We start from the raw sequence: 25012 nt of genomic DNA on the forward strand, positions 1-25012 counted from the left end.
TGTATTCTTCCATCAGTTTTGTGATTAGCTTCTAAATCCGCAACGGGCACTTCCAAAGCTTTGGCCAAATCAGACATCTCAACTCTTTTTCCAGCACCTGTATAAAATACTTTTTTTACCCTTGAAAACCCAAGCATAGCATCCATCTCCTCCAAAGTAGGAGCCAACTGAAAATCCTGAAAAGTGAAACATCTAAGCGGCGGATCATAAAACTGGATCAAAGCGGTGATTGCTTCTTCTTGAACCTTAACCTTGAGAAAGTCCAAAATATCACCATAACGGCCCTCAAACCTGTTCAGAGCAGTTGATGACATTTTATCTCTAATATTTTTCAATTTCTTGATGTCAGGCACTGAGACGGTGAGGTGGACAATAGACTTCTTAGCATTCATTTTCCTGAATTTTCACCAAAAAGAATTATTATTATTTTTTTATTCTTCTTTTTCTTCTTTTTTTTTCACATGTGGATAAGACATGATAAAAAATATGCAATTGATGTATGATGCATGCAAATAGTTATACACAAAAAAACACAATATTATTATAATAATAAGCACATATTCAGCATATAATCACATAGGCCCTGAGTTCATAGGTTCGACGTAACGGCTCGGGAGCCTACCCTTCCCATGGGAATGTTCTAGAAGGTCTCATGGGATCATTCGTAGCCGCCGAGACTTTTTGTCTCTTTGGCTTTTGGAACAACTCATTGGTCCATGAGGTCCGAATTTTAGGGGTTCGTTCCCAGAGAGATCAGCTAAATACCCAGTCCAGCCCTCAACAAGGTCGAGCCTCGTATCAGACCTTTCCGAATATTTAACCCACTCTGAGTGGAATTATAACAAGACTCGTAGGCGATGTAGTTCCCCTCTGGTCTTAATTATAATTCCCACGCTTAGGCTTAACAACAATAATATATAACCCAACAGTGCAAATTATATAACAATTAAACATTTAATGCAAATATGGCAAATAAACATTTAATAAAAAAAACAATAAATAAATAAATTAAAAATTAAAAATTTATTATTAAAAGATAAACCTTCCCCCAAACCCTAAAAGTGGCAAGTTTGCCAAACCCTAAAATGCGCCAAAACCTAAACCATAAACCACAAACCTAAACCCTCTCAAACCTTAGGAGCATAATAATTAACCTATAGTGTTGTCCCCAGCAGAGTCGCCAGCTGTAGCAACCTGCCCTAAAAATAAAAGTTTTAGAGTCGCCACCTATTCTGAAGGGCGAATAGGAAACCCTACGCAGATATGAGATTCAGGGTAAGTTATTATAATCAGGTTGAGGGAAGGTGTTAGGCACCCTCAACCCTTTCCTAAAGGCTAACATTGTAAAGATAAGGTTTATGGCAATAATTATGAGGTTTATAGCTAATGAATTGAAAAGGGTAAAAAATAAGATTTAAGAATGAATTGAAATTTTAAGGGGGGAGACTCGCCTTGTTACCAAGGGCCTACGTATCTCCTTATGGAGAATCAGAGTCAACGTAGTTCGGGCACAGGGTTGTACGCCTCAGGATTGAATTTGTGGTTTGAAATTGTTTTAAAGGCTTTTTGAATGGTCTACTGTAGTTTTGAAATTTGTTTTGAAAGGTGAAAATATTTTGAGGTTTGGCATACAACCCTGATTTGATTTGGCACCGTTAAATGCGATGACCAATAGGTTTGGTCAGTATAGCTAACAGATTAGGGGGCATTGCTGGTTACTCAGATCGATAGATTGATCGTCGCGGGCAGCAAATTAAAATGTATTTTAATTTGTGTATTTTTATCTCTCGTCTAAAGCGACTGATAGCTTCAGTCGGGTCGAGCAGAGAATTAATAAGAGTTACTTAAATTATAAATTAATCAGAACAATTTATTTCTCGTCTAATACGACTAATGGATTTAGTCGGTTCGAGGAGAAATTAAGTCATCAATAAAAAACAATTAAACAAATTTTAGAAATTTAATTAATTAGTTATCAAAAAAACAATTAACAAGTTTTAGAAATTTAATTAATTAGTTATAAAAAAAAACAATTAAACACTTTTTAGAAATTTAATTAATTAATTTTATTTGTTTCACAGGGGGGTGTATTTTGTTAAATGGTAGTGATTAGAGGGTGTGTGGATAGTAAGGGCCAAGCCCATTAGTATTTTAGATCCGCTGGTTCGTGTATAGCGCAGGTGTATGGTTTATGGTGTGTATACAGATCTGGGGACGTTGGATCTCGTACGTGGTTATCTAAGGGTCTGCAAGTGCTTAATTTGAGGACGCATGATAAGGATGGCGCACTGAATCATGTTCAGTGGCGCAAACAAGTGGCCATGGGAGGGCCACTTGTCATCATCCGGTGACGCCGTGAATCACTACAAAATGATGGCTTCTCCGATCCTCACTTCTTTTTCTCTCTTTTTTCTCTCTCTTCTTTCTCTATTCTCTGAACGCTCTCTCCTCTCCTATGAATACAACCCAGAAAAACCCAGAAGAAACTCTCCGACCGCCGTCCACCACCCCTTACACAACCCCCAAAACCACCACGAAACCCAGTTCTCCGATGGATATTCATCGGAATATTCATCTAACCCAGAAACCCTTTGAGCCAAACCCAGCAAGAACAATCCCAGATGAAGATCATCGCGATCTTCATCTCCCCCGGCCTCACCTTCATCCATACCAACCCAGAAACATAAATCCTAACCTCAGAACCCAAGAACCCTAGCCCCAAATTACAAACCCTAATCCCAAATTAGACCCAGATTCAACCAAGATCCAATACAAAGCATGCAAATCGATTAAGTCCTAAAGCTAAGTCAAGATTCGGTTACCTTATTTCTTCAATTTCTGGAACGTGTAAGCTCCCTCCCTGTAATCTCCTCTTCTTTCTCTGTGATTGCAAGTACGAAGCCAAAGAACAAGCGGCGGCTTAGGGTTCTCTCCCGCAAAAAAATTTCGACCCCCTCTTCTATTCCTCTTTTTTCTTTTATAGACTTAGGTCAAGTTTTAGTTTAGGAAGTTAGAGATTAGATCTTAGTTTAGAAAGATTTGATTTCAGTTTTATGTTTTGATTGGATTACAAATTGTTAAGATTCCATTCAATGTAATTGATTCAATTTTTAATGAAATTAGATTGGATTTTTGTGTTATATTATTTCAGATTTGATTCTGTTTCGATTCATCCTTGGGCCTGGGTTGTTGTGTTAGATTAGGGTTTCGTTGGTTGTTGTAGAAGATGGGTGAGGGAGATGATGAATAGTGGCGGGGTCGGTTTGACCCGGTCCACTTCCTGGTCCGTGCATGATCCAGCCCAATGCCTTTTTATTTTTGGCCCAAAATGCAACAAGAATGACACTAACAAAAACTCAATAACCCCCATTTTAGTCCACTTAATTAATTATCAGAAAGTTAATTAACAAAATTCAAATAATCCTAATAATCATTAGTGATAAAATTCCAAACAATGTTAACGTTTACTAATATACTATAATGATTAAGTTAAATAAATCATTACCAATACACTAATAATTCTGATATGAACAATAATGATAAAAGAGAAAAAAACTAATAGAAAGGTTAAATGAAATGAATGGGCCTAAGACCAATTGGATCTCAAATTTGCTATCCACACCTCATTTTTTTAAACCAAATTATGCGGGAATTTTATAGGAGAGCGAGTTTAATAATAGGTAGATCAAACCCTATGGCTCCTAATTTTTAACTCCCTTAAAAATGAATTATAACGGGTAAATTTTGGGGTATGACAAAAGCTTTTAGGATCATTCATACAAGTTCAGGTGCTCTCCATCATTCTCACGAACTCCACTTTCAGAGGTATTTTTTCAAACTCTAACCCACTTATTCAAGTACTCTTTCTTATATATCTCGACACCAGTTTGTTCAGCATCATCAGAGGATTGAAAATCCTCTATCATCATTCATTTATTCATCTTGCTCATCATTTAATTTTAAATTTAAGGTTCATATGTTCTTCGTGTTTTTTGAGAAATTAGTTAGTTGTAGTTAATATAAATAGATATTAGTTACATATCTGGATTTGTGAGGAAATTTGGAACAAAATTCATGTTTACACCATCACGTTTGGTTGAGAAACGAGCAAGTTTAGAAATTCAAATATGGAGAGCTTGAGGTTGAAGACGAAGATGGTGATGGCGCCATTCTTTTGAATATCAGGGTTTAAGTTTAAAATATATTTAGTTGAATCCGTTTAATAAACGAATTCATCGTTTGCCCTAGTGGCCTCACATGCGCTCTTAGTCTCCTCATGCCTCAAGTCTGGGGCTCGAATCCCCCTCGCCCCAGACTTTTTGATTCTTTTATTTTTTCAAACATTTCTAACTCAGTTTGAAACAAAGCCAAATGCGCGCGTGTTATAGTCACCAACTGGGGCTTGGCCCAGTGGTATTATTTTGAACGTGTGACCATAAGGGTATGGATTCAAGCCATGGTGGAGACAAACCTATTATTTTTATCACTATTTTCCTTTATCTTCTTTACAACTTCACATAATTAATTCACCTATCAAATTAAATCATTTTTACTTTATTTTTCACACACTTATCATTTAATATATCTATTTTGAGGATATACCAAAAAATCATAAAAAATATATTATTTTAGTATGTTTTAATCAGGTTTAAAATCACATATTTTTAAGTATGTTTTAATACTTTAAAAAATATAAATTTCACTTGGTTTTCAAACATAATCTCTTGTAAATATTTTTGTGATAAAACCCTAATCATTTAGGTCTTAATTAGGTATAGACTTTGTCTTTACCCTAATTAAGTTGACATCTGTCAATTTTCAAAACTGTTTTCAATCTCCGATCAAACGAACGATCCAGGTTTTCCGACAAAAAAACCTTGTATCATTTCAAATCATCCTTCGACTGTTTTTTCATAAACAGTAAATCAATTTCAATGGGCCTCTTATAGAGTGTATGTCCCAACACCTTTTTCTTTTCTTAGTTTGTTTTCAAAAATTGTATTTACAAAATCTTCTTTCTATTTTCAAAACATTCTTCTGGTATTGGAAGGGCATTATTCTCGGTGAAACTCTTCAGATACCTATTTGACCTATGTCCATCTTCACTTCTTCTGTTTTCATAAACCTTTAACTGTTTATCATAAATATTCAACTGTTATCAATAAAACAACAAAATTGCTGGTGGCTTTGTATATACTTCTTCAAAGGCCTCCACTCCATCCAGGTTAGGCTTTATAGCTTTCAATTTACAGTCTTTATTTAAATTACTGTCAAATATAAACTGTTTATATATTGTTTAAAACTACGTCTGAGTGTAAACCTTAGTACAATTAAACTATATATATATATAATAGGACTATGGCCTAGGATTGAGAATGTCTTCCCGGTGAAGGCTCTTTCCTAATTAGAGATCTTTAGTTCAAACTCTCAAGATGAATTATTCCCGGTGAAACATCTTGAAAAAAGCCTTAGAACCCAAAATAGGATACATCCACCCAAGAGGAATTATTCCAGGTGAAACCTCTTACCCATTTGCTTAAAGCCAAAATAAGTTCAAAAACCCCATAGCTTTCTCTTATGCTATAACAAGGACCCTCGATGACCCTCGATTAGCCTCCTCTTGGGCTTTGTACAAGGACCCACATGCTTCTTAAAAGCATTCCCAGCTTCCTCTTGAGCTTGTATACAAGGACCCATCAGGTTTCTTATAAACATAGGAACATGTCTTTAGTTACCTTTTAGCCTATCCTGGTGAGTTTCTTCCATTCTTTAAACCAGACTTTAAACAAGCTAAGATTGTCTCAATCTCACATTGAGTACACCTTTTGGAATGAGAGACATGGACAGTCTCTGTCACCCTTATCTTCATTAATCTTCCTTAGCAGAGTCTAGGACCCATAGTTATCTATCCTCAATCAGAGTCAGCCTTAATCTTGGGCTTTAAACAAGAAGTCTCAATTAGATAATCTTTCTGCTATCATTCATAAATCCCTGGAAAGGGTTAGCTTCCAAAAATCAGTCTTTTAATAGATAATTTCACCAGCTGAGTCAAAACCCCTGGAAAGGGTTAGCCTCCAAAAATTGAACTTTCAAAAGACAAACTCTCCAGCAGAGTAAAACCCCTGGAAATGGTCAGCCTCCATTCATTCTTTAAAAAGATAATCTCATCAGTCTTAGTCAGTAAAAGACATATTCCCCAGTTAAGAGTCAGCCACAATTCTGGTCTTTGTACAGAACACCAAATAAAATCCATCAAATAAATGCTCTCCAGCTAGAGTCAGCCTCAATTCTTGGCTTTGTACAGAACACAAAAACTCATTAGTCCAAGTCCATCCCCAGTAGAGTTATCTCTCAGGGTCAATAAAACAATAAATCAATCAAAAGCCTCAAGCTTGGGCCTCATACAAGCCAGCTAAAAATCAAATCTTTCAAACAATAGATAGACATAGCTCATCTTCATAGGTAGGTTTTTCTCCTATCTCACCACAAACAAACAATCATTTCAAACAAACAATCATTTCAAACAAACAATCATTTCAAACATTCTCCCATTTAGGAATCGTGAAAGGCATGCTCTGGCTACATCCCAGACTTGTACAACTTTCCCTAATTTGGTTGAGAATCTTTCATTCAAGAGGCATGTGGCTGCCATACTTGATCAACCAAGTAGGCTCCCTCTCTAAATGAAACAATTTTAGCTTTTCTGTCACTTTAAAATATTTGTGGTGGAATAGTAGAAATACCTCTCTGTAAAGATGATTTCATGTCTCTTTACTATAAACAGAGATTTAATTCAAGCATCAACCTTGAGCTTTAAGCAAGGCACCAAAAATCATTAATTTCCCCAATTAGTTCTCCGAACTACAAAAAGCTCTGACTTCCATTAGGGATATGTAGGCATGAGGTTCACAAGGAATCTCAGCAAGCTAATAAAATATCAAAAATAGTCAGTCCGTCTGTCTTTTCAAATCAATTCAAAATTCCTTCTCCTAACACAAAGGAGAAACTTTCCCAATAATCAGCAACAATCAAAAACACATAGACACAGAGAAGGTTCCCGTAGAGTACTACGGATATGTAGGATGCTTAAACTCTTTCCTATGTATAACCGACCTCCCGGACTCCAGAATTTCTAGTCTAGGTGAATCCCCACACTTAGCAAACTCCTAGGGTTTATTTGAGATCTTTTTCCCCTTTCCTACTCATAGGATAATTAAAAAGTCCGTGTGATATCGTAGGAAGAACTGAAACAAAATTCATCCCTCCCCAGGCGCATTCTCCTTCCAAATTCCGCGTGAAGGGTCTAGCGTGCCGTCCTCCCAAGTGAAACGGGGAGGTAAAAAAACGACACCACAATCAGTGCATCACTGATATGGTTCACACATAGTTGAACATCATCAGTTGACTCCCCGACATGGTTCACACATAGTTGATCATCTTCTATCCATCTGTAACATGGTTCACACATAGTCGACCATCTCCTGTCCATCTATAACATGGTTCACACATAGTTAGACATCATCTATTACTCTTTGACATGATTGGTGCATGGTCAACCATCATCGATTGACTCCCTGACATGGTTCACTCATAGTCAACCATCATCAGTTGACTCCCTGACATGGTTCACACATAGTTGACCATCTTCTATCCATCTGTAACATGGTTCACACATGGTCGAACATTAATAATGGAACTCAAGTTCTTCCAGGCTTGCTGGAGCTTTCTCTCTAATCCTAGATAGTGTGTGATCTGTTTTTTCTGCAAGTTGGTTAAACTCAACCTTTCTTTGTTCTACATGGTCATTAAGGGAAGCGAATCTTGAAAATATTGCAGTTTACTTCAGCTCCGACACTAATTTAAGTAGAGAATCAGTTGCTTGGACCTGTGTCATTCACCATTAAAAAACTGAGCAAAAGGTTCGACAGAGAAGAGAAGAGTGATTTGAATACACCTCTCTCGTCCAATAATTGGAAAGAGACAAGTGATACTAGCATAAAAGCTTTAAGAATATATGGCCTTACCATCCTAGCAGCATACATCTCCAACATTTAATCCTCATGTGAATTCCTAACAGGTGGATCATTTACCTACTAGAGTGCAAACTTTTTTAAGACGTTAACAGTAACAACTCAACATATACACATCTACTTTAGCATGTCAAGAAATCCAAACAATTACTTGTGTTTGACAAAAAGGAAGAACTAGTCAATTAGAAAAGACTACATACACCATTTCTCTGGAGTTACAAAAATTAAGGACAAGATGTTATAAGCAATAAATTAGAGATACACATGTTTATATTTGTTTAGTCCCGGAAACACCAATTGCTGGAGTTACAATGTACTTGGTAAATTCCGCAGTGTGAAAAAGTATTTTAGTAACAAACATTACCAAATAGACGGGAACGAAAACAAGAACTCAAAGAACCGTTATTGAAGATCAAGAGGAAAATAACTTATGGTTCATGTTAAATTACCATACAAATGCTTGTTGTAGACCTGAATATGCTATAAGGGGTATGATCAACAACATCTTCACATCAGACAATGCACTTGTGAGTGAACTACATAGAGACTTAAGGGACGTTGATTCACCAGCATCTGCTTCTAAATGCTTGTTTCCTTCTTCAATCTTACCACTTCATTTCTGAAGGAAGCACAATAGTATAGCACCAAAGGTCATAACTAAAAGGAAGACAACAAACAATAAAGTTGTGTCGTTGGTACCTCCTCCCTGCAGTGATGAGAAGAAACAAAATCAAATCTGGGGAATATGTAAAATATTCTAAATCAAAACTTGCTAGCATCTGAAATGAGAACTCATTAGTGAAGGGTACAACAACAAACCACCTCATATTTGGACTTCCTTGGAAAAGTTTGCATATTGTACACACCAACATATTTCCAAATATTGAAAAAACATCGTTTTTACAACTAAAACAACGTGAATATAAAATACAAAGTTTTTGTTAGTTATTTCCATAACCTTGATTGTGGCAAAAGGTACATCAAAACTTAAGTGTTTTTCTAACAGATATTAAAGCTCAACTAAATTTGGACCAAAACTTCTGTTAATCATAACTACTTATTTTCCATCATAAGCAGCAACTTTTCATTCGTGGAATATAAGGATAATTTTTTGATTATCAAAGCAAAAAGATGACACAAAAAAATTTTAAAAATATGAAGACTAACCAACACATGCCTGCGCATCACTGAGTAGAGAAAATTTAATAACATTTCCAATAAACTGCAAAACAGATTTAAAAAGGAATCAATTTTGAACTCTAAGTAGTTTTTCTTAAAGTCACAATTCCCCATTGAAGTCACCAATTACTGCACCTTCACGTAAGAATATTATAACCTGATGAAGTGCATACACACTCCTCAATTCCCCATTGAAGTCACCAATTACTGCACCTTCATGTAAATTGTTATCTATAGCATGACTACATGCAGTGGAAGTTAGATATGTTCCCTGTCCAACCCATATAATAGAAGCACAAAACCCGAGATACACAGAGGCCGGAACCAGTCTATACTGTATACCTGCATAACATTCACTCAATGGTTCATCATATGCAAAATAAGTTACAATCATGATAAACTGATTGATTAGTGGTTTTTACACGTTTATTTACCGTTGATTTTAGTCGTCTCTGCTTTATATAATCAAGTGTTTTACTTCATCCTTTTACATTTTATGTTTTGGTTGTGTATTTTACTGTTTCCAGGCTCAAAGGAATAAATCGAGACAAATCAATGCGAAAGAGCACAAAAAGGGGAGTTTCGAAGGAAGTGAAAAATCAAGCTACATGAGGTCTGACACAACCACCTGTGTCACCTGAAACTGGCCGTGTTAGGATGAAGCGTGGCCGAGAAAATGCAAAAGAGATGAAAGTCACGGGGCTGACACGACTCGTGTTAGCAAGTGTGAGATCTGGAAATTTTCAGCATGTTTCTCATCGTGACAGGCGTGTAGTATTTTGATCATAACTAGAGCTTCGTAACTCGGAATGACGCGGTTCCGGTGGCAAAATTTCGCTAACGAAAAGGGCTATAACTTTGCTGAAGAACTCAAAGCCAAATTCTGAAGTTAAGGGCTGACACGGCCCATGTTACCTAACACGGGCACCCGTATCAACAGTGCTGGGAGTGATTTCGAGAATTTAAGTTCAGAGAGCCAACACGGCCACCCGTGTTGCATGACTCGGGCAGTGTTGGCTAAAATGCTGATTTTGCTGATTTTTATGATTTTTTATTAAGTGTTGACCCAATGGGCATTTTGGGTACTTCCAACCAACCTAAGTGAGTCTGCACTATTTAGAAGAGTTTTAACGATGAATTAAAGGACTTTTTGGCGAGGAGAAGACACAATTGAAGATTGGAGAAAACAAGGGTTTGGGAGAGAAGAAGGTTTTTATGAACGGAAGCGATTGAAGATCAACTTTCATCTCAATTCTTGTAATGTCTTTGTTTTATATTTTGTTTTCTTTGAACAATATGTGTAACTAAACCCTAATGCTAGGGGGTGTCCCTGATTTGATTTTGTAATGATTTTGAATTCCTGAATTCATCAATAGATTTGTTTTCTTATTTAATTTAATTGTATAAGGTTTTTATGCTTTCTTTGTCGGACCAACAAGATTGATTTACGGTTAACAACCAGCTAGACAACGGTTGTTAAGGTTTTTGTACGATTAGACTATAGTAGATATCACCTAGGATTAGGGATACCTTATAGTTACTGGTTAACTCTTGATTACATAAATGTTTGATTTCATCATAATTCTCTAAGAACTTAGGATTTAGGATGAATGTTCAAAGGTTTTCCCGCTAAGGAATTAGGGGAAAATATCCTAAAGGGCTGGTAATTGAATAGTATGAACTTGTTGAGGACATCTAAATCCAAGGTTATTACAGGAACAATCACACACTTTACCCTAGCATAATACTCATATTTGTCAAAAAGCCAATTTACTTTTCTGCTTATTTTAATTATTGTTTAGTCACAATTTGCAAACATAACTCCAAATATAGTTTTTGTTTAATTGAACTACAATTTGAACTCAATATTACTACGTAGTCCTTGAGATCGACATTCGGGGAATTTCCCTATTATTACTATAGAGGCAAAATAGTACACTTGCTATTTTTCCGATCAAGTTTTTGGCGTCGTTGCCGGGGACTGCCAAAATATAGAGTTTTAATTTTAGTTCAATTGAAATTTTGTTGCTCGTCAACTAAAATTTTGTTTTCAGTTTTTTGTTTATTTGAATTTGATTTTATTATAAAAAAAAGAAAAAAAATTGATTATTTTTGCTCCATGAATTCTTCTATACTTTGCTACTAACAAATTGTCTGAGTTTTGTAGCTATGTATTGTTTTGATACATTGCCACCTGTATCTCCTGCATGTTGGTTGCCTGATTCAGGAGTCACCTTGGAAGAGGCGACTAAATTTTTTAAAGCATATAAGAGAGAGGTAAGAATCCTTATGATGGAATGTAAGGAAGCTAACTTTTATCCGGATAGGTTTATTTGGAGAAAGTTAGAGTCGGAAGAAGAATATGTGGAACCAGAAGAAAAATGCATAATATCAGATGAAGAGGATGAAGTAAGAATAGAAGAATTTGAGGTAAAAAAGAACTACGGGGAAGAAGAAATAAGGAAACTTGAAGATGATCGAGTTTTGGATAAAACCACCAATTTAACAATTTGTGAAGATGTCGTCACCCAACAAGAAAATCTTCAACAAGAGAGTATCCCCAAAAACTATTTTTACAACAAGGCAGATGAAAGACAAGAAATTGACAAAGTACTGGAAGACATTTATGCCTTGTTCAATAAAATCAAGCTAAAATGGATTTGGCAGCAAAATCATCAATACTTTAAGTTCATGGGATTGCTACCAAACAAAAGAAAGAAAAAATGTGTTCTTTGTGTCATATATGCCACCCTACCAAGGGGAAGGGATCGTCGAGCCATGCGACGTTAAACGAAGCGTTTCGTGGGAGGCAACCCATGCTTTTAACAACTTAGTTTTCTTTTTGTGTTTTCTTGTTTTTTGTTTCAGGAAATAAAAAGGGGGACTTTCCGGTGAATGCTAGGAAGCTACAGTTAGAGTTGCACTACCCTCTGTGAGTCACCCCTCTCGAGATTATTCTGAAACATTGGGGCCAATGTTTAGTTCAAGTTTGGGGGAGGATTTACTCTTGCATTTTTCTTTTTATGTTTTTGTTATGATGTGTAAAACCAAACATTGAGTTCTTCCCAAATTTTGACCGAAATTTTAATTTTTGTTGAAGAGTTTTGATCTTAAAGAGCGATCGGGAATTGTATATAGAGATGAAGGGAGGATTGTTTGAGGATAGGAAGTTCGGAATAATGTGACAAGAAGAGGTTTGTTTAAACACCCTTGGTTCCCTAAAAGAAATACGAGTCTAACGTGTAGATTTGCACCATAGTACTTGTCTCTTGAGAAGTACTCCTCGAGTAGTTTATTGATACAGTCTGACGTAATTCAGATTCACATGCATGATGACTGGTTGAGAAAAAAAATGATAAAGTTGGCACCAGATGATGAAAAGGCGGTAAAAGGCAACCGACTCGCTCAGTTGGGTAACCCTCACCCGGTTATTCAACCCAAAGGAGGTTGATCCCCAAACGTCGTCCAAAAAGGACAATATATAACTACAAAGTTTGAAAATTTCGTCGGTAATTAAAAGTAGAAAATGTTGCTCGTTTGGTGCTAGAAAAAGAAAACAAAAGCCTTGATTCGTCTCACGCATGTGATGATCATTATAAGAAATGCAGTGCCTTAATGTGATTGTCCGAATGAAAGAGGAGGAAAATCGGAAAGAGACTTAAGTGCAAAGCATAGTTGGAGGGGTATCCGAAAGTGGAGCTTAAGGTTTAATGTTCTAGCAGAAACTCGTCGCGTCATGTGAATACCGAACCAACTGTTTCTTGATCAATACAAACAGATATCTCACGTATGAACACCTGTGTGCCTGGAAGGTCATTTTCTCTTGTAATTGTCGCTTGAGGTCAAGCAACAGTTTAAGTTTGGGGGTGTTCCTTGTCCAACCCATATAATAGAAGCACAAAACCGGAGATACACAGAGGTCGGAACCAGTGTATACTATATACCTGCATAACAGACACTCAATGGTTCATTATATGCAAAATAAGTTACAATCATGATAAACTGATCAATATCGAAAACAAGTTATCTGGCACTTACAGTTACCAATTAGGCTTCAAATTTGCAGCCAAGTAGAGCCAATAACCAGAAGTTCCAATAATCAAAGCATTCTTAGATCCGATAATCCGCACCACCAAATACCCAAACACAGAAAAAACGTAATCGACAAATAAAGTATCCCAAGCGAAATTCCTCCTCCTAAAAATTCAAAAATAATCACGATTACAACCATACCGGCACTGAAATTCAACATCACAATTAAGAGAAATGAAAACTAACAGTGTTGAGAGTGCTCTGTAAATTTTGAGCAGCTCCATAAGTAAGAAAGATCAATAAAAACGATAACTTACCCGAGTCAATTAAAAACACAACATACCTCATTGGACACAATTTGGGTTCCACACTTGGGATCCTAGTACATAGTACCGATTTGATAAATATGTCTGACAGTCAATTCCTGTTGAAACAAAAACCTTAAGCCTCCATTTCTTTCTTATATGCTCGGAAAAATGATATATCTTGAATATCAGAAATACAATGCAAGTAACATATACCTTAAGCCTCCATTCCCATATTATTCCCAACCACGCCAAGAATTATCATATTCCTCAAATACCCCACAACAATAAAAAGAAAATTGAAGTCTCCCTCTAAAAATAAAGAACAACCAAGAGAAAACAGTTGAAGTAGAAAACTGAACAACATATAAAGTTGATAACATGATTTTATATCGTATATTTAGCTTGAAATCCGTAGATATTTATAGTATTTTCCATTTATTATATTGTTTTATTATGATATTATGCGAGTATTTGCTTTGTTTCTGGTTTTACTCTCTTATTGAGACTATTTGTGAAAAGGAGAGGAAATGGAGCTAAAATGACTACTATTTGTGCCTAAAAGATGAAAAATGGGTGCTGAAGTGTAAAGGAGGTGCAAATAAGGCCCAAATGTGCAAAGTACAAGTCCAGCCCACGAAGAAGCCAATTGCGCGTGGACCAAGTCGTTCCAGCACGTGGAGACGCCCGTCTCCAACGTCTCTCTCTACCACGTCACGATGAGGAGATGCCCGTCTCCAGCTCTCCCTATATTTTCTCCACTTGAGACGCACGTCTCAAGTCATGTGCTGAGTCTCCCTAAAGAAGTGGAGACGTGCGTCTCCGAGTTCTCAGCCCAGAATTCCTGCATTCACGCGTTCCAACTGCAAAGGCTCGCCTATAAATAGAGGCAGCCACTTCACTTCAAAGGGTCCGATTTCCTGCTAACGAAGTGCTGCCGAAATTGTTCCGCATTTGCTATTTTCTCCCTGCTTTCAATTAAACAGTCTTATTTTCTCATAACAATTTCTACACCGGAAATTGTTGTGAACCTTTTATAAATCTAGCCTTACGTTAGATTTATCGTTTTTATTTCCTTGTTTTAAATTTCTGTACATTTAATTCCGAAGAACGATCCAGCCAACCTGTGGTGGAAGTTCGATACTACAAGATTCAATTGCAATTTATTTTATTCAGGTTTATCATTTACCGCTTTATTTATTATCGTTATTGCATGATATATTATATGCCATTTAACATGCCTTTTATTATAAGCCAAATTAATTTATGCATGCTTAACTGTATTAATATGTCTGGCTAATTTACCAAGATATCGGTATGTAGTTTTAAAAGATATCGAATCCACAGGGACTATGAATCGATCTACCGTTATCTAAGGTTACTATGTAAAGCTAAGGCTACTAATGTTTTGATCGTTCCTAGGGGAAAGTGATTGTGAATATTAAGAAATATATAATAATAGACGGATATCAGTATGTATTTCGTTTAACTTTAGGTGATCCGAAGGTCCACTGGCTAATGCATAATTCGATTAAAAATCTTTATTAATTCAATTGATTAAAAATCCTCCTCTCAAACTTTCGCTCTGTTGATTTAGATTACTATCCTAACTCGTAATGTACGCTTTCGCCATCCCATTAGATTTTAGAAAAGCTTTTTGGAAACAACGTAACTAATAAAATGCTCGTTTTATGAAGTTGTTATCTATTTAAATCCCCTAATCTCAAACTTTCGCTCTGTTGACTCGGAACATGCTAATATCCCTAACGTACCCTTTCGCCATCCCGCTCGGGTGTAAAAACATTTTTTGAAAATAAATAAGTTCTAATTAGTTTTAATACGCTTTCGCCATCCTTAAAACTAATGTCCTATGTCTACTATCCAGTTAAAGATCTCAAACTTTTGCTCTATTGATTTTAACCTTTGACCGTCTTAACCCCTCAAACTTTCGCTCTATTGGTTTTAAGACTTACTAATTAAATTAGACATACAAACCGAAAACAAGTGATATTTAATAAAATGTAATTAAGCCAATTTATTTCGGATCCCACAGTTAACTTACTCTACATACCGATATCTTGGTAAATTAGCCAGACATATTAATACGGTTAAGCATGCATAAATAATTTGGTTTATAATAAAAGGCATGTTAAATGGCATATAATATATCATGCAATAATTATAATAAATAAAGCGGTAAATGATAAACCTGAATAAAATAAATTGCAATTTAATCTTGTAGTATCGAACTTCCACCACAGGTTGGCTGGATCGTTCTTCGGAATTAAACGGACAGAAATTTAAAACAAGGAAATAAAAACGATAAATCTAACGTAAGGCTAGATTTATAAAAGGTTCACAACAATTTCCGGTGAAGAAATTGTTATGTGAAAATAAGACTGTTTAATTGAAAGCAGGAAGAAAATAGCAAATGCGGAACAATTTCAGCAACACTTCGTTAGCAGGAAATCGGACAGTTTGAAGTGAAGTGGCTTCCTCTATTTATAGGAGAGCCTTTGCAGTTTGGACGCGTGAATGCAGGAATTCTGGGCTGAGAACTCGGAGACGCACGTCTCCACTTCTTTAGGGAGACTCAGCACATGACCTGAGACGTGCGTCTCAAGTGGAGAAAATATAGGGAGAGCTGGAGACGGGCGTCTCCTCATCGTGACGTGGAAGAGAGAGACGTTGGAGACGGGCGTCTCCACGTGCTCTTTAGGTCTTTCTAGCTCCTTCGTGGGCTGGTCTGTCTCTTTGGGCCTTTGGGTCTCCTTTTGCACCTCTTTTTCACTTCAGCACCCCTTTTTCATCTTTTAGGCACAAATAGTGGTCATTTTAGCTCCATTTCTTCTCCTTTTCACAAATAGTCTCAATAAGAGTGTAAAACCTGAAACAAAGCAAATACTCGCATAATATCATAATAAAACAATATAATAAACGGAAAATGCTATAAATATCTACGGATTTCAAGCTAAATATACGATATAAAATCGTGTTATCAAATTCCCCCAGACTTGAACCTTTGCTTGTCCTCAAGAAAAATAATAAGATAAAGATAGGAGGACAGCGAAATGAAATACGCTTCCACCATGCCGTTCCGTCATACTCAGCTACATAGTGTTCTTGTTTGAAAATAGTGTTGCAGATCCTAGCAATAAACTTATAGTAGCGACACTAGACAACTCCCAGCATGCATACCAATCCGAATCATGCCATTATAGCTTGACCTTGACTCGTCTTCATGTTTTACCCTTTTCATTCGCGCACAATCACATTAAGCCTATTATCTTGACACGCACATAGCAGAGCAGCCGGTTAGTGACTATGATCCTTCTTATGGAGTTCTGGCACATTTATGTGGTATACTCCCTAGCGCTCATTTGTAGATTGTGGGGAATCAGACAATAGTCCTTCCTACCAAGTTCAGTACCAGATAACTTCTGAACCAATCAACAATGAGTTTTTAAATCCTTTGTAATTGATATTTGTGACCGTTAGGTTAAATGATCTTGTGAGGATCACCTTACTTAGTAGGCACATTTCTTATTAGCGGTTAAGCACATAATTATTATTATAAGGATCATACACTTATATTCACCGACTCTCTGCGTAGTTGGTATCTAAGATGGTACCGACTGCTAGAATAAACTACTAAGGGTTACTTCAAAAATTAAAGTCGATGGTTTCGGTATAAAGGGTATTCAAATCGGTTACGCATACTTGGGGGTTTTAGAGTGTTGGGACAATAAGGGTATTGTCTTGAATCTTTATTGATTTCTATGCGTTGAGTATTTGAGTAGCTTCGTATTCTCGAACGTATGGGGTTATGCGTTTATTGTTTTGGAGTAAAAATTTTGTTATGGCTCAAGAAAATGGAAGAAATTGTAATAGCCACGGAATTATACATATAAGACTTGAAATTCCATAAATATGCTTTATTGAATTAGAAAAGAAACATTACAAGGAAAGGAAATAAACTGAAAGGAAATAATAATAAAGCGAGTAATACGACTCCCCCAGACTTAAATGATGCAGTGTCCTCAATGCATGTGAACTACTCCTCAATGTTGCGGTTGCGGGAACTGCTTGCGCCTCTTGTACGAACACGGCAACGTCTATCAGTAGGAGAGCCATTTACACGAATGTTAAGATCATGCAGTTGTGTAGCAATTTCGGTGTATTGACCTTCGTTCCTAATAGCGTAGTCACGGTGCTCTTGTTTCATCTCTCAAATAAGCCTTAGTGTTTCGTTTTGATTTGTCTGCATAGCTTGAAAGAGTTGGCGTTGAATTGCAGCATACATGGCATCAAGAGTAATAGGCGGAGGGTTATTTTGAGGAGGTTGGTTGACATCAGCTTGTGCTTGGTTGAATTCTTCTTCCATTGCATCCACAGGCTCATTATGATGTTCAGGTTGGTTATCTTGAGGATTATCATTAATAAGCCTCCAACGCTGAACATAACGGATGTTGATTCGCTCTGGGCATGGCAGGATGACATAAGGAATCAGAACTTTGTTGACGACCAAAGTGTAGTGGCCATCATGACAGGGTGAAACCAAGTGAGAGTCACGGCAGTAAGTGAGATCGAGGGATTGAGCATGCATCATAAGATGAGAGAGGGAGATGAGGTCATCACCGAGACCTAAGGCACATGCCAAGGAGGTAATAATTCCGCCAAACAGGAAGGGGTTTGTAGCGGGGGCGTTGATGCAGCCTTGGATGTGTTGGAGCATAAAAGGTGCGGCATTGAAACAGATATTATTTAGCGCACAGTATAAGAAAAATAATTCATTTTGGTTCACCTTGTGGTTGTTGGATCTTGCAAAAATAGTGTGCCCCAAAACACGTTGAAAATAACGTATAGCGGGGTTTTGAATATGAGAAGCATGTAGAGTCCTCCAACCGGTAGGGATTTCGCCAGTAAGATTAAACCAAAATTCGAAAGCGAGTTCTTCCCAAGATCGACCATCGAGTTCTTGAAAGATTGTGCGGAGAGCATTTGGTGCATTAATAAAATGCAAATACGTAGCGACTGCTTCTTGATCCAGAGTAAATTCACGGTTAAACATCCGAAATTCGATGTTACCGTTTAAAAGTGGTTGATTAGAAGGAGTGTCGTAGTTGAAAGAGCTCAAGAACTCTAAGACGAGCGGCTCATAAGTTGGTACGGGTTCGGTACAGAGATGATGTAGGCTAGATTTTGTGAGCAAACGGGTGACACCATCTATGAGACCCAGAGTTTCTAGACATTCGATGTTCACGAATTTTGTGAGAACAACCGAACGTTCATTGAATGCGAGGTATTTGGTTCTTTGAGCATCGTTGTCTTCCTCTCGAAAGATAATATGCGAAAGGTCGGGAGGTGGCCTCTCAGGATGCACACTACGGATGATTGAACGTGGAGGCATGATGTGTTTGGAAAGAAAAATAGTATGGAGAGTAGAAGAGTAGAAAATGGTTTGGAGGTTGTGAAGAAAAGGAGTGGTGGTAGTGTGGTTTTATAGTGAGGTTTGAAAATGGTGTGGTTAATGTAGAATTAAAATGGAGTTATGGTGTGTTTGAAGTTTGAATGGAATGGAGAAATGGGAAATGATGTAGAGTTAAAGAGGTGAATGATGGAGGATGAATGAGGTTTATGGTGTTTAAATGGAAGAAATAATGGGGAGAATGAAGAATATTGAATGATGAATTTTGAAATTCAAAATTCAAAATTCAAAGGGGGAGAAAAGATGCTTCTGCATGGTCAAACGAAATGCAGCCTGCTGCCCTTGGGAGACGCGCGTCTCAGGCAGTCAGTCTGCTGGGGGACAGAGTATGGAGACGTGCGTCTCCTGTCCTTTCCATGCATGCATTGGTTTGGACAAGTTCTGACAGATACCATTAAGTAGTGAATAATAGTTCAGAACAGTGTCATTGTTTAATACTATAAACAGCAAAAATAATGGTAACCAGGAATATATAGTGTCATACCCCAAAATTTACCCGTTTCAATTCTCATTTTAATTTATTAAGGGCGTTAAAAATTAGGAGCCATAGGGTTTAATATACCTATTATTAAACTCGCTCTCTTATAAAACTCCCTTATAGGTTGATTTAAGATAAATGGAGGTGCAAATAGCGAATATTTAAGGTCAAACTTGTTTTGGGCTCACTTGCTTTTTCATCATTTACTCATTTCTATCATTAATTTATTTTGATTAGTGAGGCCATTATATAACATTCATTTATTGATTAGTCATAGGTTAAATTATTAATATTATTAGGATTGTTAATTGGTGTTAATTATATTATTAGTATATTCATCTGGCTTAGGAGTATGTTATCAGTTGATTAGTTTATGTTGCTGATTTATTAATTAAATAAGTTAATTGGATTTTTTTTGGTTGTTGTCTTTATTGTCTTTGGGCCAAAACGTAACAGCAACATTGGGCCAGTTGAATGGCGGGTCAACAGGCGGGTCAAACTGACCCGGTCCTGTTCATCTTCTTCTCAACACGAACCCCAGCTGCAGCCGCCGCCCACCTCCAAAAAAACCAAACCCTAACAAACTGCAATTGCCCAGGCCCATGAAATGAAGATCTAACAGAATCAAACTCAATCAAACAAAACTAAATCTGAACAGAATCAATTCGTAACAAAATATAGTAGGAAAATAAAGCCGAATCGTATTAACAACAAAATTATACAATCAATGTTCGGAATCAATCTCCAAACAAATCTGGAAAACGAAATCAAATCATTCTAACAATTAAATCTTGATCTAATATTTCCTAATCAAAATCTAACCCTAGGTTATAAAAGAAAAAAAAGAAAATTAGATGGGAGGATTTTTTTCTGGAGATCGGAGAAAACACGCGAAAGAATCGGAGAAGGAGAGGTTGGCCGCAAATCCTTGATCTTCATCTTCATCCTTGCCGGACCTTGATACCTGAAACAAAGAAGAAGGAAGATTAGACCGGAGAGGACGAAAACGGAGAGATTTGCGCGTGAGGTAAACCGAAAAACACTTAGCTCATGATATTGACTTTTGTGCTCGACTGTTTGTTTTCTTTTCTAAATTTTGTTTCGATGAGGGTTGGGGTTCATCCGATATGGGGTTAGGTTTTCATATCTTCATAGGGTTCTTAGGGCATGGGTTTTGGGTTGAGGTTGATGAAGTTGTGATAATCTTCATCATGTTTTCTGGGTTTTGGGGCGGTGGCTATGGAGGAATCCGGCGGAGCCATGACGGTTCACGGTGAGTAGGGTGGTGTGTGGTTTGGTGAGATTGAGAAAGAAAGAGGGGAGGGTTTGCGGAAAGAGAAAAAGAGGAAGAAGGATATGCTTTGGGTAGTGGGAGAGTTTGCTTGGGAAATGATAGTGGAGATAAGCTTATCTCCTTCGGTCCATTCCCAGAATGACACGTGGCGACCATAAGGCCACGCGATTGGATGACCGGATGTGGCCCTCTATTTCATCTTACCATGGCCTTTCATTCAACATTACATGCAGACCGTCAGATTGTTCTTGTTTAGATCTGAAGCCATCAGATCTAGATCCAACAATCAGGATCTGCAAGCACACCTTAATCCTGTAGGCGCCCATGCACCATGTCTCACGGGTTCAGCAGGTTTGAATGGGCCAGGCCTGTTACTATTAGTACACCCCTTAATTATTACCCAAACACAAAATGCACCCCTTGCGCAAAAATAAAAATAAAACTAGTTAATTTCTATTTGATAATTTTAATAAATGTTTATTTGTTTTTTTTTATTCAATTTAATTTTCTCCTCAAACCGACTAAATCGATTAGTCGTAGTAGACGAGAAATAATCTTTTGACTATTTAATGATTTAATTAATTCTTACTAATTCTCTCCTCGACCCGACTAAATCTATTAGTCGCTTTAGACGAGAGATATAAAATACAAATTTAAAACACTTTTAATTTGCTGCCCGCGATGATCAATCTATCGATCTGAGTAACCAGCAATGCCTTTAATCCGTTAGCTATACTGACCAAATCCATTGGTCACTGCATCTAACGGTGTCATATCAAATCAGGGTTGTACGCCCAAACACTTAAAACACATCCAACCACAAACCAGAGATTTTCATCTCTTCGATACTGCGAAACTACGAAGGTGATTCAAAATACCTTTTCAAAACTGCGAAACGGTAATTCAAAATACCGTCAACACATTCATATCAAATTCAAAAGGCGTACAACCCTGTGCCCGAACTACGTCGACTCTGATTCTCCCTAAGGAGATACGTAGGCACTTGGCAACAAGGCGAGTCCCCCTCCCTAAAATCTCAATTTTCCCCTATTCAATTCCTTAGCTATTAACCTTAAATTTTAGCCATAAAACTTAACCTTAGATTCAAAGCCAATAGGAAAGGGTTGAGGGTGCCTAACACCTTCCCTTAACCTGATTATAATAACTTATCCCGATCTCTAAACTGCGTAGGGTTTCCTATTCGCCCTTCAGAATAGGTGGCGACTCTAAAAGTCTAATTTTTAGGGCAGGTTGCTACAGCTGGCGACTCTGCTGGGGACAATCATCAATGGTGAATTATTATGCTCCTAAGGCTTGAGAGGGTTTAGGTTTTGGCAAACTTTTTAGGTTTTGGCGAACTTTTTTGGGGTTTGGCAAATTTTGCCAAAATTAGGGTTTGGTTTAGAATTTAGGTTTTCCTTAAATATTTAAATTTTTATTTATTTATTCATCTGCAATTTATTTATTTACGTTTAATTTAATTAAATATCTTTATATTTGTTATTTTATGGTATTCTGTTGGGATATTGTAAATTGCTGTTAAGCCTAAGCGTGGGAATTATAATAATGACCAGAGGGGAATTACATCGCCTACGAGTCTTATTATAATTCCACTCAGAGTGGGTTAGATATTCGGAAAGGTCTGATACGAGGCTCGACCTTGTTGAGGGCTGGACTGGGTATTTAGCTGATCTCTCTGGGAACCAACCCCTAAAATTCGAACCTCATGGACCAATGAGTCGTTCCAAAATCCAAAGAGACAAAAAGTCTCGGCGGTTACGAACGATCCCATGAGACCTTCTAGAACATTCCCGTGGGAAGGGTAGGCCCCTGAGCCGTTACGTCGAACCTATGAACTTAGGGCTTATATGCTTATGTGTTTAACTGTGTGTTTTCATTATTTCTTGTATATATATATTTCATATAATTGTGGCATTCGTCATGCATCATGTGCATTCTTGCATCATGTCCTATCAAAAAAAATAATACAAAAAAAAGGAGTTATTTTATTCACTCAATGGATACGCATGAAGCATACCATTCATGGCATGCATATCATTCATGACATGCATATCATTTTCATAGCAGTGAAAGAAGATTTCTCTTTTACCTTCAGAGCAAGAGATCATTGGGAAGGATAATCTAACATCCCGACCGTCTTATCAGACAAGATTTCAGCAAAAGAAATCAATGGAGCAGCTAGAACAGAATCAAGCCGCCCTCCGTGGGGAGGTGGATCAACTGAAGGTTAGTGTGGAAGAGGTTAAGGAAGGTATGACTCAAATGCTAGGATTCATGAAGGCCCTCCTAGATCAACAAGAAAAGGCAAAAGAGGTTCAGTCTAGGGATACCCTGGTTCAGGATGAGATTCCCAACGACAAAAATCCGCCGCTAGGATTTGTTTCAGGCTTTGGCCCGGATAAAGACAGACCTCAGGTCCGATCCGTCAGGAGAGCTATCCAATTCCAAGAGAAAGGAGATACCTCTCAAGAGGGATTTGTCCCCACTCCACAGACTAAAGGGACATCCCGCACAGTTCGCATTCCTGCTGACAATGTCCCTAAGGACAAAGATTACCTGGATCTACAATACAGAGTGCAAGAGGTGGACAATACAGACCAAGCACCCCAGACGCAACAGTCCAATCCCGACTCTAGGGAAGTCTCCAAGGATAGTGAACAAATCAAGGCGCTGGAAGAGAGACTAAAAGTGGTAGAAGGATACGATGTCTTCGATGTGGATGCCTTCGAAATGAGTTTGGTCTCAGACTTGACTATCCCTCGCAAATTCAAGATTCCTGAGTTCGAGAAATACAAAGGACTCACATGTCCGAGGAACCACTTGCGCATGTATGTGCGAAAAATGGCTGCCTATGCCCACGATCAAAAGCTGATGATACATTTTTTCCAAGATAGCTTAAGTGGGGCGTCAGTTGATTGGTACATGCAATTGGAGAAATCCTATATCCGAAGCTGGAATGATCTTGCTAATACCTTCTTGAAGCAGTACAAGTACAACCTGGACATGGCACCTAACCGGATGCAATTACAAAACATGTCACAGAAGAAGGATGAATCATTCAAGGAGTATGCCCAAAGGTGGAGGGAAATGGCCTCTCGAGTCCAACCTCCCTTGATGGAAAAAGAACTGGTGGACATATTTATGAGTACTTTGCAAGGACCATACTATGATAAGATGGTCGGAAGCATATCTTCAGGGTTCTCGGACTTAGTAGTCAGTGGTGAAAGGATTGAAAATGGGATAAAAAATGGGAAGATACAAGGGGCACCCTCAGGTTCCTATCAAGCAAAGAAATCATATGATGGGAAGAAAGAACCCAGCACTGTAGGAGCAATCCTGGTCAGTCAGACCCCGGCACTACAACAGAAGGATCAGCAAAAGCAACAGGGTGGCCAACGCCCCTGGAGATCCAAACCAAAACGATCATTCACCCCGTTGCACATGCCACTATCTCAAGTTTTGCAACATCTGCTCAGTCAAAACATGATAACTCTGCTGCCTCCATACTCGGCTCCAGCTAACCCCGCTCCTGGGTACAAGCATCATGCTAGGTGCGCTTATCATTCAGATAGTCCTGGTCATGATACAGAAGATTGTGGGCCGTTGAAGCACAAGATCCAAGATCTAATTGAAGAAGGGCTCATTGAGTTTGAACAGCCTCGCAAGTCTAATGCTACAAGTGGCTAGAAGAAGGGTTTCCTTAGATCATTAGTTTTTGCTTTCATTTGCAATTTCTTTTCAGTTTGTTTAAACATTGGTTTGCGGTATACGCTGTGTACTTTACAAAAATCATTAATGCATTGCTTACGTTTGCCTTGGTTTATTCCTAGTGTTTTCACTATATTCAAAACTGTGTCTTTACTTGGTTTATTATTTGTGATATTCAACTTTTGTTCAAAGATATGTACCTTTAGAGGGAGAATGACGAAAACGATACCACAATCTCATATAGTACGCTTTCGAACAGACCGTGTTGACGATGTACAGGCATTGTTTCAATTCTAATACAGTGGAGATATAAGGATGTTAATCCCTTGTCAACCTCGTTGAGCCTAAGAAGTAGGAGTTTTCCTTCACGTACAAAATAAAAACCCTCAAAGTATAACCTGGGGTAGGGTAGCTGTTCAGTTAACTTGATTATCTCAAATTGTTCCTTTGAACATAATCACTGATGGTTCTCCGTCA

General features: G+C 37.6%; 1 pseudogene; it reads right to left on the minus strand.

The window, feature by feature from the left end:
* Positions 1-8298: 8298 nt before the first annotated feature.
* Positions 8299-13589, minus strand: LOC131636908 (UNC93-like protein 3; annotated as a pseudogene).
* Between the last annotated feature and the right edge of the window lie 11423 nt (positions 13590-25012).

The sequence above is a fragment of the Vicia villosa genome, unplaced genomic scaffold (genome assembly GCF_029867415.1).
Source record: "Vicia villosa cultivar HV-30 ecotype Madison, WI unplaced genomic scaffold, Vvil1.0 ctg.001856F_1_1, whole genome shotgun sequence".
Lineage (NCBI taxonomy): Eukaryota > Viridiplantae > Streptophyta > Magnoliopsida > Fabales > Fabaceae > Vicia > Vicia villosa.